At 41.8% G+C, this 16157-nt stretch overlaps 1 protein-coding gene across 8 annotated transcripts in view; it reads left to right on the top strand.

Annotated features, from left to right (window-relative positions):
* Positions 1–16157, top strand: part of SAP130 (Sin3A associated protein 130) — an 83065-nt gene that overhangs the window by 44226 nt on the left and 22682 nt on the right. The window lies entirely within an intron of this gene.

Genomic DNA, 16157 nt, shown 5'->3' with positions numbered 1-16157 from the left:
TTTAAAGATTTACTTATTTATTTGAAAGAGTTACAGAGAGAGAGAGAGAGAGATCTGTCTGCTAGTTCATTTCCCAAATGGCTGCAACAGCCAGGGCTGAGCCAGGGGCCCAGGGACTTGAGTCATCTTCTGCTGCTTTCTCAGGCATGTTAGCAGAGAGCTCAGTTTGAAATGGCACAGCTGGGACTTGAACCAGTGCCCATATGGGATGCTGGCCCTGCAGGCAGTGGCCTTCCCTACTGCCCTGCTACATTGCCAGCCCCCCACATTTTTTTCTATGTACATGTGCAGACAGATTGATAAATTATTTAAAAAGATTATTAAAACAGGGTCTGGCTAATTAGGTAGTTTTGTATCTTGTACTTTTTACTTATTTAATATCAGTAATAGCTTACCCTTTAGAATATTTGGATCTCTTCATAAAATGTCATGGAAGAAAAAGTTTAGGAAATGCCTCGTCTGTACTGGATACCATTTTAGTACGCATAGTGTCTGTTTCATTTAAGTTTATTTTCTAGTGAGTGTGGAGAAATAAACATATGAGGAATAAGGAGCAATATAAATGAGTAACTGGTGGGTAAATGAGCTGATGAGGTAAAGAAAGGCTTCGCTGAGCAGAGGGTTAAATAGCATGAAGGAATAAGCCATGTCAGAATGTTTCAGCCAGGGAATTGGGCATTGCAGCACAGATTAGGCTGCGGCTTACGAATCCAGCATCCTGTCTCGGAGCACTGGTCTCAGCTGCTCTGCTTCTGATCCAGCTCCCTGCTAAAGCACTTGGGGAAGTAGCAGAAGATGGCCCAAATGCTTGGACCCCTGCTGCCCACATGGGAGACCTGGATGGAGTTCCTGTGTCCTGGCTTTAGCATGGCTCGGTTCCAGCCATTGTGGCTATTTGGAGACTGAACCGGTGGATAGGAGACCTCTCTCTGTCTTCTCTCTATCTGTGTGTGTTTCTTTCTGTCTTTGTGTCTCACCGTCTCTCTGTGTCACTCTGCCTTTGAAAATTTTTAAATCTTTAAAAAAAAAAATGCATTAGCCAGAAGGAAGAGCAGGACCAGTACTGATGCCAGAAATACTTGCAGTTATAACTGTGCACTTTAGTGCAGGAATGTAAACATGACCATTAAATCTAGAACTGCAAAGGCATCCTAACAATCAGTAAGAATGATTACTATTATTCTGTGACCTGTAGATTTTTGAAAAACTTAGTGTTGATTACAATATATTGGGAAATAAAAGAATAGTGAGGGGTGGACGTTTAGCCTAGCAATGTGGACACTGTCTCCCACATTAGGGTACCTGCGTTTGAGCTCAGCTCCAGCTGCTAACTCCAACTTCCTGCTGCTGTGGACCCTGGGAGGTGACAGTAATTGTTTTCCTGCCACCCTCCTGGGCTGAGTTCCTGGCTCCCAGCTTCAGCGTGGCCCAGTTTTGGTCTTTGGGAAATAAATCAATGTGGGAAAGTTTCTCAGATAAATAAAATAAAGAAGAAAAGATAGTTGAATTAGTGTTTACTCAGTACACTGTAATTTTTTTTTTTTTTTGGACAGGCAGAGTGGACAGTGAGAGAGACAGAGAGAAAGGTTTTCCTTTGCCGTTGGTTCACCCTCCAATGGCCGCCGTGGCCGGTGCGCTGCAGCTGGCGCACCGCGCTGATCCGATGGCAGGAGCCAGGTGCTTCTCCTGGTCTCCCATGGGGTGCAGGGCCCAAGCACTTGGGCCATCCTCCACTGTACTCCCGGGCCACAGCAGAGAGCTGGCCTGGAAGAGGGGCAACCGGGACAGAATCCGGCGCCCCGACTGGGACTAGAACCCGGTGTGCCGGCGCCGCAAGGCGGAGGATTAGCTTAGTGAGCCACGGCGCCAGCCCAGTACACTGTAATTTAAAACAGAAACACAGGGTGGTTGAAACAATACTTACCTTCCAACTGATTCTTTTTTGTTTTATTTTATTTATTTATTTGAAAGGCAGAGTGACAGAGAGAGAGGAGTATCTTCCATCTGCTGGTTTGCTCTCCAGATGGCCACAATTAGCCAGAGCTGGGGGAGCCCAAAATCAGTAGGCAGGAACTCTTATCCTGGTCTTCAAGTGGGTGTCCGTCATGGTCTTCATGGTCTTCATGTGGGTGTCAGGGCCTGAGAACTTGGAGCCATCTTTTGCTGCCTTCCCAGGCACATTAGCACGAAGCTAGCTGGGAAAGCAGAGCAGCCAGAACTCGAGCTGCTGCTCTGATACAGGATGCCAGACACCTGCGGCTCCACAGCACCAGCACCATCTTCCTCCCATTGTGTGTTTACCAGACAGAGTAAGAAACCTTTTATTTATTTATTTATTAAGGATTTATTCTATTTATTTGTAAGAGTTACAGTGAGAGGTAGAGATAGAGAGAGGTCTTCCATCCACTGGTTCACTCCCCAGATGATCACAACTGCCAGAGCTGAGCTGATCTGAAGCCAGGAGCCAGAAGCTTCCTCCGGGTCTCCATGTGGGTGCAGGGACCCAAAGACTCGGGCCATCCTCTGCTGTTTTCCCAGGCACATTAGCAGGGAGTTGGATCAGAAGTGGAGCAGCTAGGACTCCAATTGGCACCATATGGGATGCTGGCGTTGCAGGCCAGGGCTTTAACCCACTGTGCCACAGTGCCAGCCTCCACAGAGTAAGAAACCTTTTAAGCCTTGGCAAATTGTCATATTGCTTTTTAAGGTTAGATCTATTGTCAACATTTGACCTTTACATTTTTCAATGTTGTGAAGTTTCTCCAAGAGTTCCTATAATGTGAAGATTTTTGCTAGTATCTCTTCTGGGGACATCCTCATCCATTTTTATCATAACTTCTGGCTTTCACTACTGTTTGGACTCTGGCTGCCAATTTCATAGCATCATCTTTGTGCTGGCAGCTTCACCAGTTAGTTTTATTGATACGGACTTCTGAAGTGATGAGTCCAACATTTGCTGGCAGTAGTGTAATTACTTTCTTACAGGATGGCATCTTAACAGTTTGGCCTTGAATGATTGATTTTTTTAAATTATAACTCTCTTCAAAATAGAAGAAGGCCCTCCATTTCACCGTAAGTGGCTTGCTGTTCCTAGTACAATTTAAAAGAGGATATTAAAGTACTTTGCCTTCTCTTTTATATTCATTGGACTTTATCATTGTGATCCATACTGTAGGTTTGTACGAGCTGAGGTCTTGTCATTCCTTTGCTTTACTGGATCATTTTCAAATTTTCTACTCATATCTAGTTTTTTTTTTTTTCTTTTTTCTTAAATTTATTTGAAAGTTAGAATTACAGAGAGGGAGAGGCAGAGATAGAGAGAGGTCTTCCATCCGCTGGTTCACTCCCCAAATGGCCACAATGGCCCAGGCTGGGTCAGGCCAAAGCCAGGAGCTTCATTTGGGTCTCCAGGGGAGTTGAATCAAAAGTGGAGCAGCCAAGGCTTGAACTGGCACCAATATGTTATGTTAACGTTGCAAGTGGCTGTTTACTGGCTACACACAAAGGGCTGGCCCCATTAAATCTAGTTTTTTAAAACTAATTTGTTTGGGGAGACAAATACACACACACACACACACACACAGGTAAATAGAGCGCTTCTATCTGCTAGTTCATCTCCCCAGATTCTTGCAACAGCCAGGACTGGGCCAAGCCAAAGCCATGAGCTCAGAACTCCATCCAAACCAGTGATGTGGGTGGCAGGAACCTAATTACTTGAGTTATCACCACTGCCTTACATTACTGCATTAGCAGGAAGCTGGGGTCAAGAGCCAGTGTTCATGTATTGAACCCAGGTGTTCTTCGCTGTATGGGCAGTAGGCAACTCGGCAGCTAAGCTCAATGTCAGTCCCAAGTCATATCTGACTTTATTTCCAGAGTCAATCATGTTTTTTTTTTTTTTTTTTGCTGCATTTTCATCTTTTTTGGCCAGTTCTCTTTTCCACTCTTTCACTTTTGTAAAGTTTTACATAAATTTATCATTGAGAAATGAGAATAAACACAGTATGATGCTTTGTCGTTTTTGTGAACTGTCTGGTATACAGACTTGAAAAGAAGTCATGTGGTAAATCAGTGTCCCTGATGCATACCTGTTCACTGTTAGTTATTTGGGAACTGTAAAACTAGCAGCAAAGTTTGTACTTTATGCAGTTACTTATATAGTGGCTGCTGAAATATGAACAGTGTTGTTGAGGACTGGGTGCAGTGTAGCTAAATGTATACAGTTGTCCCTAGGTTTCCATGGAGGAATGGTTCCCCAACTCCCAACAGATCCATGGGTGCTCAAGTCCCTTATGTAAAACAGTATAATATTTGCATATAATCTACATATATCCTGTCATACATTTTAAGTCATCTCTGGATTTCTTACACTGCCTAATGCAATGTAAATGCTATGTAGATAGTTGTTATACTGTATTGTTTAGGTACTAGTGGCAAGAAGACAAGTCTATGTATTTGGGACAAATAAATACATAGACTTTTTTTTTCCTTATATTTTTTGTATTTTTTTGAAAGGCAGAGTGACAGAGAGTGAGAGAGACAGAGAAATAAATCATCCTTCCACTGGTCCTCTTCCCAGATGGCCACAACAGCAGGGCTAGGCCAGGCTGAAGCCAGGAACCAGGAACTCCATCCTGATCTCTCGTGGGGGTGGCAGGGGCCGAACCACTTGGGCCATTTTCTGCTTTTCCAAGTGTATCAGCAAGGAGCTAGATTGGAAGCAGAGTAGCCGGGACTCAAATTAGTGCTCTGGTATGGGATACCAGCATTGCAGGCAACGATTTGAACTGCTGTACTCCAATACTGCATATTTTTTTTGCGAATATTTTCGATCCATGGTAGGTTGAATCTGTAGATGCAGAAGCCAAGGACATGGAACCCACGGTTACAGTATGTGAACTGTTTATGAGGAATTAATACCCATCAGCATCATGGAAAGTGAAGACTCCCTGTATATTAGGACAGTACAGGGGTAGCAAAGGAGGTGGCCTAGAGTAAGGGGTGGAGTTGTATAGATAGTTTAGAGATGCCATTGAGTAATTAATTATTTAGAACTTTGTGGGCCATTCAGAAGGATTTGGATCTTATTGTGAGTAAGGTAGCCATTGGAGGGTTAAGGCATAGGAGTGATTTTTTTTTTTAAGACTGATTTACTTATAAGTTAGAAATACAGAGAGAGAGAGGGAGAGAGATCTTCTGTTTGCTAGTTCACACCCAGATGACTTCAATGACTGGGCCTGGGCCAGTCCAGAGCCAGGAGTCTCCTTCAGGTCTCCCATGTGAGTGCAGGGGCTCATGCACTTGGGCCATCCTCCACTGCCTTCCCAGGCATATCAGCAGAGAGCTGGATGAGAAGTGGAACAGCAAGGACTCGAACCAGCACACACATGGGATGCTAGTGCTGCAGACAGTGGCTTAACCTGCTGCACTACAGTGCTGGCCCCGTGGTATAAGTTTTATAAGGATCACTGTGGCTTCTTTGTTGAAAATAAGTGGCAGGAGGGCAAGTATGGAAGCAGGAAACCAAGTAAGGGATGATAGAACCTTGGACTGCCTTCGTGGCTTGGACCTGCATGGAAGATAGTGAAAGTCTTAATAAGTATTTAGATTCTGGATCTGTTTCGAAAGTAGACCTGGCAATTTTATGATAGAGTGGAGAAAAAGCAATGATAATGTCGAGATTTTGCCTGACCAGCTAAACATAAGGAATTTTTTTTAAAGATTTATTTATTTATTTGAAAGGCAGAGTTATAGAGAGGCAGAGGCAGAGAGATAGAGGTCTTCCATCCGCTGGTTCACTCCCCAGATGTCTGGAGCTGCACAAATCTGAACCAGGAACCAGGAGCTAGGAGCATCTTCTGGAGCTCCCATGCAGGTGCAGGGGCCCAAGGACTAGGGCCATCTTCTACTGCTTTCCCAGGGCACAGCAGAGAGCTGGATTGGAAGCGGAGTAGCCAGGACTCGAACCAGTGCCCATGTGGGATGCAGGTACTGCAGGCTGTGGCTTTACCGCTACGCCACAGTGCTGTCCCCAAACATAAGGAATTAACCTTTCCAAAATGAGGAAGCATGTAGCAGGGAGAAAACAAGTTCGTTTTTTTTTAATGTTACTGTCGTAGTATGTAAGTGCTTGAAAACCCCAGTGTAGATGTCAAATAGATGGTTGGATATAGAATTCAATTGTAATAGAATTTTAGAATAGAAGATAGAGGTCCATGCTGGTGATAACAGATTTGGGGATTGTATAATATATGTTCTTTAAAACCATGAGAGTGAAATAGAGGATAAGTAGAGAGTAGGAATTGTGCAATGTATATGCCTTAGGGTATAGCATCTTAAGTGGTCAGGAAAATGAAGAGCCAGAGAAGGAAACTACTATACAGTGTGATGTGTCTAGATGCATTGGTGTTGTAATTAGCCATTAGCTAATTAACACTCAAGTTTTTTTTTTTTTTTCATAGCTATGATAATACTATAGTAATGTCTTGAATCATTGAGCCATTTTGTAACATTTCTTTAGGAAATGATTCTGAATTTAACATTGCTGGGTCAAAGTAAATGTTCAATTTAAATTCTGGTTTCCAGTCTCTATCCCCATTTACATCCTTATGAAATATGTGTTCCCATTTTCTCCACATTCTTGCCAACACGAGCTTGATAGAACATTTTAAAGATGTAACGCATTCATTTTCACTTGTTTAAAGTGTGTGTGTGTGTGTGTGTGTGTGTTTTAAGCAAGTAGCATATGGACTTAGTTTCCCAGTGCTAGAGAATAATGAGTAGTTGCTGGAGGTGAAGAGCACGTGAGTGCCCGGCTGTCCCTTTGAGAACAGCAGCTGCGCAAGCTGGGATGAGGATGCAGCAGAAGCTTTCGCAGAGTTCTTGTGGTTTAGAGAAATGGTCTGTGTAGGGCCCCACGTAGACATCCACACTGGCCTTATTTCTGGCTGTTAGTCTGTTTCTCTGGCACTTGAAAGAAGAAGCCATTTGGCCTATGAAAAAAATAACTGGAGGAGCAGACTCCCGACGCTCCCACACCCAACTAGGAAGAATCTCAACTAAACATCTGTTTTTAGGGATAGCCCAGTTCATTCACTGATGACTAATAAAAGCATTGCTGGGAAGAACTAAAATGTAAATGTAGGAAAAGAGCAAGAAAACATACAGTGTTGTTCACAGAGAACACTCACCAGAAAAACATTGACAGGGACAGATGACATTTATAATAAATTGTTTCATCCTAAATTGAAGAAAAGACCAAATCTATGAGAGAAAACATAAAGATGAAATGTAAAGACTTCCAGAGTGATGGGAAATGGAAAGAGGTGGCACATGAATTGACAGAAGTCAGTATAAAAGTAAAAGACACCAAGTCTGAAAGCAAAGTTAAAACTGCAATAAACTGGGCATTCTGCATAGCAGTGAGGTAACCACTTGAGACACCTGCATCCCACACCGGGATTGGTTTGAGTCCCTGCTTCACTTCCCGATTCCAGCTTCCTGCATTATAATGAACCCCCTGGAAGGCAGCAGATGATGGCACGAGTGGTTTGGTCCCTTTACCCACATAGGAGACCTGGATTGAGTTTCCAGTTCCCATCTTCAGCCTGGCCCAGCTGTTGTGGGTATTTGGGGAGTGAAATGATGGATCAGAGGTCTTTTTCTATGTGTTTCTTTTTCTGTTTCTTTGACTCTCTGCGTTTCAAGTAACTTTTTAAAAAAATTTATTTATTTATTTATTTATTTGAAAGACTGAGTTAGATAGAGAGGGAGAGACAGGAAAAAAGATCTTCTATCCAGGGGTCACTCCCAGATGGCTGCTGGACCAGGCCAAGCCAAGAGCCTGGCACTCCTTCCAGGTTTCCCACTTGGATGGCAAGAACCCAAGTACTTTGTTCATCTTCTGCATAAAATGGAATTTATAAGAATTTTAAGGAGAAAGTAAAGGTTAAGAGCCAAAGGCCAAGCCAGCTCAAGTAGACAACAAATAAGTAACAAAATCTAAGTAGTAACAACATTGAATTGTCATTATTAACTTTTGTATGTTAATTAACGATATTTCAAGTGCCTGTAGAACATATGCACTAGTCATTTCTTTCTTACGCCTAGGGGAAAGCCAAACAAAATCCAGAAAATATTTTCTGGTCTCAATATAATAAAGCTAGAAATGGTCATAAAAGCAGTCCTTTTTATCCATTTTATTCTAGTTTTTGAGACCCAGACAGAGAACTATTATACACTGGTTTGCTCCCCAAATACCCGCAACATCTAGAACTGGGCCAGACTGAAGCCAGGAGTGGGAAACACAACCCAGGTCTCCTGTGTGAGTGGCAGCAACCCAGCTACTTGAGCAATTACTGTTGTCTCCCAGAGTCTTTGTTAGCAGGAAGCTAGAGCAAGAGCCATGTGGTAAAAGCAGATACTCTAAAGTGAGATGTGGACATCTTAGCTGCCAGGCCAAATACCCATACCCCTTTTTACCCATTTTAAAATGCTCTCTGTTGGTGCCCATGTGGGAGGCTGGCACTGCAGGCAGTGGCTTTACCTGCTACGCCACCATGCCGGCCCCAGAAATAACTTTTTAAAACCTTAAAATAAGACGATATAGAGGCCAGTGCCACGGCTCAATAGTCTAATCCTCTGCCTAGCGGCGCCGGCATACCGGGTTCTAGTCCCGGTAGGGGCGCCGGATTCTGTCCCGGTTGCCCCTCTTCCAGGCCAGCTCTCTGCTATGGCCCGGGAGTGCAGTGGAGGATGGCCCAAGTGCTTGGGCCCTGCACCCCAAGGGAGACCAGGAGAAGCACTTGGCTCCTGCCTTCGGATCAGTGCGGTACGCCGGCCACGGTGGCCATTGGAGGGTGAACCAACGGCAAAAGGAAGACCTTTCTCTCTGTCTCTCTCTCACTGTCCACTCTGCCTGTCTAAAAAAAAAAAAAAAAAAAAAAAAAGACAATATAGATTTAAAATTTATGGTATCTTTTTATTCTGTAATTTAATCTTGTATTTTAAGTAGTATGCAAAGTAGGATTCACTGTATAATTGTTTGCATCTCAGATTCAATTAAATGCTGAAATACAGTTGCGTTATGTAGAGGTGTAGCGGTAGATAAGTTGGGGAGGGAGAGAGACTTCTCAGTGTATCTTGAAATTAATTTTTGAAGACATTGGAAAATGCAAAATATTAGGATCTAAGTAGTTCTAAGGGCTGATAGATTGAATTTTAAGAGATTGCGTATTTCAAGGCTGATGATGTTTGCTTCAGTTTTCTCTGTCTATCACTAACTCATCCTCAGTTTCTCCATCAAATCTCCAGGACCCCTGTAAATAAGGCAGACCTGTCAGACCTCTGTCAGAGTTCCGTGTGTCCTGGGTGATGTCCGCCCCACCATGTCTTGGAAGCCTTGCTTCCACCTGGCCAGCCAGTGTCTGTTGCTGCCTGGACTTGGTGCCCAGCCGTCACCGTGCTGTTTCCTTTCTCCATCATGCTTGGGCTTCCCTTCAGGTCTTCTCCTGGAGCCCATATGCTTCCGTTTTATTAGTTTACTCCCATTTTGTTAACATATTTCTTCAGCAGTAGTGAAAGAATATATAGGATGTTAATTTTTGTCACTTTGTGAGTCAGCGTCCTTATTTTGCCATACTCTTCAGTCTCTTTTGCCAATATTATTCATGTTGGGCAAATTGCACTGATCTGTCTTCAAGTTCATTTGTTGTTGTTATATATATGTAATTTAAAGATTTGGGTTTTTTTTTGAAAGGCAGAGAGGGGGGGAGAGAGAGAAGAGAGAGAGAGAGATTTTCCCATCCACAGGTTCAATCTCCATAAGGTCACAATAATTAGGCTGAAGCCAAGAGCCTGGAACTGCATTCAGATCTCCTACCTGGGTGTCAGTGGCCCCTGTACTTGGGCTGTCTTTCCCTGCTTTTCCAGGAGCATTAACAAGGAGCTGGTTTGGAAGTGGAGCAGCCAGGGTTTGAACTGGCACTCGTAGGATGTCAGCATCACAGGCAATGGGTTAACCTACTGCACCACAACACTGCCCCCTAAAATTTATTTTTAATTGGCGTATGGTAATTACTGTTTCTGGGGTATAGTATAACACTGTGATACCATGTACAATGTATAATAAGAGCAACTGGCATATCTGTCACTGCAGACATGCATCATATATTTGGGTTAGGAACATTTACAATCCTTTCTTATATTTTGAAATAATTCATTTAATTGTCCTGGTTGTCCTTCTGTGCTGTAGAACGCAAGACACTATTCCTTCTCCCCAGCAGTATTCCTGTACCCATGATCAAGTTCAATTATTCTGTCCTTGCTCACCTCCACTGTACTGTTGAGTGCATCCAATGAGGTTGTTCTTTGAGTTAGTACAGTTTTTTAGATCTATAATTTCCATTTGGTTCTTTGTATAACTTTGATTTTTGCTGAGATGTTTGGTTTTCATTCATTTTCATGTGAATTTATGATCGCTTATTGATAATTTACAATAATTCCTGCATCATTCATCTCTTATTCAAGTTATGATTTTCCTTGCTAAGGTGAGTGATTTTCCATTTGGACCTGGTCGTTTTAAGGGTACTAAGAGTCTGGGTTTACAGATAGGTTATATTTTCACAGGCCTCCTCTCAGATTTCCCCAGAGGTGCTGTGCAAATGGAGCAGCATTGCCTTGTTACAGCCTGGTTCCCTGTTGGCCTCTATCCATGCTGAGTAGTGGGTTTAGGAGAGGGCATTGAGGTGCTACTCATTACAGCCTGGCAAGGGGACAGGGCTTTCTACAGCCTTCGACGGAGGAGGTGGGCACGGGGCTGCAGTGGTTCTTAGGTGTTTGCCTGGAATAAAACGATTATTGTCTAAATATTTTTTGTTATGCCAAGCTACATTTTCCTTGGTTCTTTGGCTAGAGAGAACAGCCCCATGATACTTTTTTTTATTGTATGTTACCATTGCTGTTTCCGGTCGTCTTCTCCAGCTTCCAGTCCAGGCCACACAAGGCAAAAAGAAAACCCAGGAACCTCCTTGCTGTATCTTTCCTCGGGTCCTGAGATCCCGAGCCAGTGTGCCTTGTTTTCATCTTCTAGCAGCTAATTGCTTTTGTTTTATATAGAATGCTTGTGATTTCTTTTCTTTTAATTTAATTTTTAAAAAAGATTTATTTTTTGTGTATTTGAAAGGCAGAGTTACAGAGAGGTAGAGGCAGAGAGAGAGAGAGGTCTTCCATCCGATGGTTCATTCCCCAGTTGGTTGCAATTGCTGGAACTGGACTGATCTGAAGCCAGTAGCCAGGAGCTTCTTCCAGCTCTCCCATGCGGGTGCAAGGGCCCAAGGACTTGGGCCATCTTCCACTGCTTTCCTAGGCCATAGCAGAGAACTGGGTCAGAAATGGAGCAGCCAGGACTTGAACCAGTGCCCATATGGGATGCTGACACTGTAGACTATAGCTTTACCTGTTATCCCACAGTGCTAGCCCCAATGCTCGTGATTTCTGTCTTTAGTGAAAGAATAGGAAAAATGATGCCTATTCCAATTCCCAGAAACAAGTCCTACCTTCACTCTTAATATTAGACTGCCTGGGAGAATCTTAAATTGGACAGCATTGTTTCTTTTTTTTCCCCCAAAAAGAAACCTTTTATTTAATGAGTAAAAATTTCATAAGTACAACTTTAGGAACATAGTGATTCTTCCCACTATACCCACCCTCCCACCCCCATGCCCACCCGACTTCCTCCTCCCTCTCGCATTCCTGGTCCCATTCTCTATTAATAAATAAATAAATAAATAAATAAATAAATAAAACTTTCTCAGTCAAGAAAAGGGTTGTTCAAGTCATTGCTTCTCAAAGTGTCAATTTCACTTTTACAGATTTCCTTTTAGGTGCTCTGTTAGTTATCACAGATCAGGGAAAACATATGGTGTTTGTCCTGTTGGGACTGATTTATTTCACTAAATATGATGTTTTCCAGATTCATCCATTTTGTTTCAAATGACCGATTTCATTTTTTTAAATTACTGAATAGTATTCCATGGTGTACATATCCCATAATTTCTTTATTCAGCCTTCATTTTATGGGTATTTAGGTTGATTCCATGTCTTAGCTATTGTGAATTGAGCTGCAGTAAACATGGAGGTGCAGATAACTTTTATTTGCTGATTTCATTTCCCTTTGGTAAATACCCAGGAGTGAGATGGCTGGGTCATGTTGTAGGTCTATATTCAAATTTCTGAGGTATCTCCAAACTGCCTTCCATAATGGCTTTTCCAGTTTACATTCCTACTAATAGTGGATTAGGGTACCTTTTACCCCACATCCTCGCCAGCATGTGTTGTTTGTTCATTTCTGTATGAAAGCCATTCTAACAGGGGTGAGGTGAACTTCATTGTGGTTTTGATTTACATTTCCCTGATGGCTAGTGATCCTGAGTATTTTTTCATGTGTCTGTTGGCCATTTGGATTTCTTCTTTTGAAAAATGCCTGTTTAAGTCTTTTGCTCATTTCTTCACCTGGGTTGTTTGTTTTGTTATTGTGGAGTTTCTTGATCTCTTTATATATTTTGGTTATTATTCCCTTATCAGTTGTATTGTTTGCAAATAATTTCTCCCATCCGTCCATTGCCTCTTCACTTTCCTTAGTGTTTGGTTTGCAGAACAGAAGCTTCTCAATTTGGTGTAATCCCATTTGTTAATTTTGGCTTTCACTGCCTGTGCCTCTGGAGTTTTTTTCAACTACTCTTTTTTTTTTTTTTTTTTTTTGACAGACAGAGTTAGACAGTGAGAGAGACTGAGAGAAAGGTCTTCCTTCCATTGGTTCAAACCCCCAAATGGCCGCTACGGCCAGAGCTACGCCGATCTGGAGCCAGGAGCGAGGTGCTTCTCCTGGTCTCCCATACAGGTGCAGGACCCAAGCACTTGGGCCATCCTCCACTGTCCTCCCGGGCCACAGCAGAGAGCTGGACTGGAAGAGGAGCAACTGGGACTAGAACCTGGTGTCCATATGGGATGCTAATGCTGCAGGTGGAGGATTAACCAAGTGAGCCACAGCGCTGGCTCCTCCAACTACTCTTTGCCTGTGCCAATGTCTTACAGGGTTTCCCCAATGTTCTCTAATAATTTGATGGTATCAGATCATAGATTTAGATCTTTAATCCATTTTGAATGGGTTTTTGTGTAAGGTGTAAGGTAGGGGTTCTGCTTCATACTTCTGCATGTGGAAATCCAGTTTTCCTGGCACCATTTCTTGAAGAGACTGTCCTTGCTACAGGGGTTGGTTTTAGTTCCTTGGTAAAATATAAGTGGGTTGTAGATGCTTTGTTTGATTTTTGGAATTTCTGTTCCTTTCCGTTAGTCTATCCATCTGTTTTGATTATAACTGCCTTGTAATTATTTCTTGAAATCTAGTATTGTGATGCCTCTGGCTTTGAAATGTTTCCATATGAATTTCTGCATCATTTTTTGAAGATCTGAGAAGAATGTCTTTGGTAATTTGATTGGTATCACATTAAATCTGTAAATTGCTTTCAGTAGTATGGACATTTTGATGATATTGGTTCTTCCAATCCATGAACATGGAAGATTTTTCCATTTTTTTTTGTATCTTCTTCTATTTCTTTCTTTAATACTTTGTAATTCTCTTTGTAGAGATCTTTGACATCCTTGGTTAAACTTATTCCAAGGTATTCGATTTTTTTGTAGCTATTGTGAATGGGATTGATCTTAAAAAGTTCTTTCTCAGCTGAGGCATTATTTGTGCATACAAAGGCTGTTGATTTTTGTGTATTAATTTTATATCCTGCTATCTTACCAAATTCTTCTATGAGTTCCAACAGTCTCTTGGTGGAGTCTTTTGGATACCCTATATATAGAATCATGTCATCTGCAAATAGGGATGGTTTAACTGCTTCTTTCCCAATTTGAATCCCTTTTATTTCTTTTTCTTGCCTAATGGCTCTGGCTAAAACTTTCAGGACTGTATTGAATAGCAGTGGTGAGAGTGGGCATCCATTTTCTGGTTCCAGATCTAAGAATGGTTCCAACTTTTCCCCATTCAATAGGAAGCTAGCAGTGGGTTTGTCATAAATTGCCTTGTGTTGAGGAATGTTCCTCGGATACCCAGTTTGCTAAGTTTTCATCATGAAAGGGTGTTGTATTTTATCAAATGCTTTCTCTGCACCTGTTAAGATAATCATGTTTTTGTTCTTCAGTTTGTTTATGTGATGTATCACATTGATTGATTTGTGACTGTTGAACCATCCTTACATACCATGGAAAAATCCCACTTGGTTTGAGTGAATGATCTTTCTGATGTGTTGTTGGATTCGATTGGCCAGAATTTTGTTGAGGATTTTTGTGTCTGTGTTCATCAGGGAGATTGGTCTGTAGTTCTCTTTCTCTTCCGAGTTCCATTTCTTCCGAGTTTTAGAATTAAGTTGATGCTGGCTTCACAGAAAGAGTTTGGGAGGATTCCCTCCGTTTCAATTGTTTTGAATAACTTGAGAAGAATTGGAGTTGGTTCTTCTTTAAATGTCTGGTAGAATTCAGCAGTGAATCCATCTGGTCCTGGGCTTTTCTTTGTAGGGAGGGCATTTATTACTCATTCAATTTCCATCTTGGTTATTTGTCTGTTTAGGATTTATATGTCTTCGTGGCTCAATTTAGGTAGGTTGTATGTGTCCAGGAATCTATCCATTTCTTCTGGGTTTCCCAGTTTGTTGGCATACAGCTCTTTGTAGTAATTTCTGATGATTCTTTTTATTTCTGTGGTGTCTGTTGTTACATTTCCTTTTTCATCTGTAATTTTATTAATTTGGGTCTTCTCTCTCCTTTTTTTTTTTTTTTTTTTTTTTTTGTTAGTTGACCCAATAGCTTGTCAGTTTTGTTTATTTTTTCAAAACACCAGCTCTTCCTTTTGCTGGTCTTTTGTATTTTTTGGCTTCAATTTTGTTGATTTCTTCTCTAATTTTAATTTCTTTTGTCCTACTAGTTTTGGGTTTGGTTTGTTGTAGTTTTTCTAGATCCTTGAGATGCATTAATAGCTCATTTATTTGGTGCCTTTCCAATTTCTTGATGTAGGTACCAATTGCTACAAACATTCCTCTTAACACTGCTTTTGCTGTATCGCATAAGTTTTGATATGTTGTATTGTGATCTTCATTTGTTTCCAGAATTTTTTTTATTTCTCTTTTGATTTCTTCTGTGACCCACTGTTCATTCAGGTGCATTTTGTTCAGTCTCCATGTGTTTGCATATGTTCTAGAGATTCCTGAGTTGCTGATTTCCAGCTTCATTGCATTGTGGTCCAAGAAGATGCATGGTAGGATTTCAATTTTTTTGAATTTGCTGAGACTTGCTTTATGGCCTAGCATGTGGTCAATCCATGCACTGGTGAGAAGAATGTGTATTCTGCAACTGCAGGATGAAAAGTTCTGTAGATATCTATTAGGTCCATTTGATCTATAGTGTCGATTAACTGCTGTTTCCTTGTTGATTTTCTGTCTGGTTGATCTGTCCATTGCTGAAAGTGGGGTATTGAAATCCCCCAGTACTATTGTATTTGAATCGATGTCTCCCTTTAGATCCTTTTACATTTCTTTTAAATTGCCAAATGCCCTGAAATTAGGTGTATATACGTTTATAATAGTTACATCTTCCTATTGAATCGATCCCTTAGTAGTATTGTTTCTTAGAAATATTAAGATACTTCCTCTATTGTCTTCTGTTATTTCGTTATTAACTCTTCTTTTTTTTTTTTTAAAGATTATTTATTTACTTCAAAGAGTTACACTGAGAGAGAAAGAGAGGCAGAGAGAGGTCTTCCATCCGCTGATTCACTCCCCAGATGGCCGCAACAGCCGGAGCTGTGCTGATTGGAAGGCAGGAGCCAGGAGATTCTTCTGGGTTTCCCACATGGGTACAGGAACTCAAGGACTCGGGCCATCTTCTACTGCTTTCCCAGGCTATAGCAGAGAGCTGGATTGGAAGGGGAGCAGCCGGGACTCGAACCAGTGCCCATTTGGGATGCCGGCATTGCAGGTGGCGGCTTTACCTGCTGCGCCACAGCGCCGGCTCTTGAATCCTGCTCTTTGTATCTGATGCGTTTCTATTTTTCTGAACTCTAATTATTTCGAGATGCGTTAATATTCAGGGATATTCCC

The sequence above is a fragment of the Oryctolagus cuniculus genome, chromosome 3 (assembly GCF_051225735.1).
Source record: "Oryctolagus cuniculus isolate XC-2025 breed Fujian yellow rabbit chromosome 3, ASM5122573v1, whole genome shotgun sequence".
Classification (NCBI taxonomy): Eukaryota; Metazoa; Chordata; class Mammalia; order Lagomorpha; family Leporidae; genus Oryctolagus; species Oryctolagus cuniculus.
The sequence above is the reverse complement of the archived record's forward strand: the minus strand, read 5'-3'. Positions and strand labels throughout refer to the sequence as shown.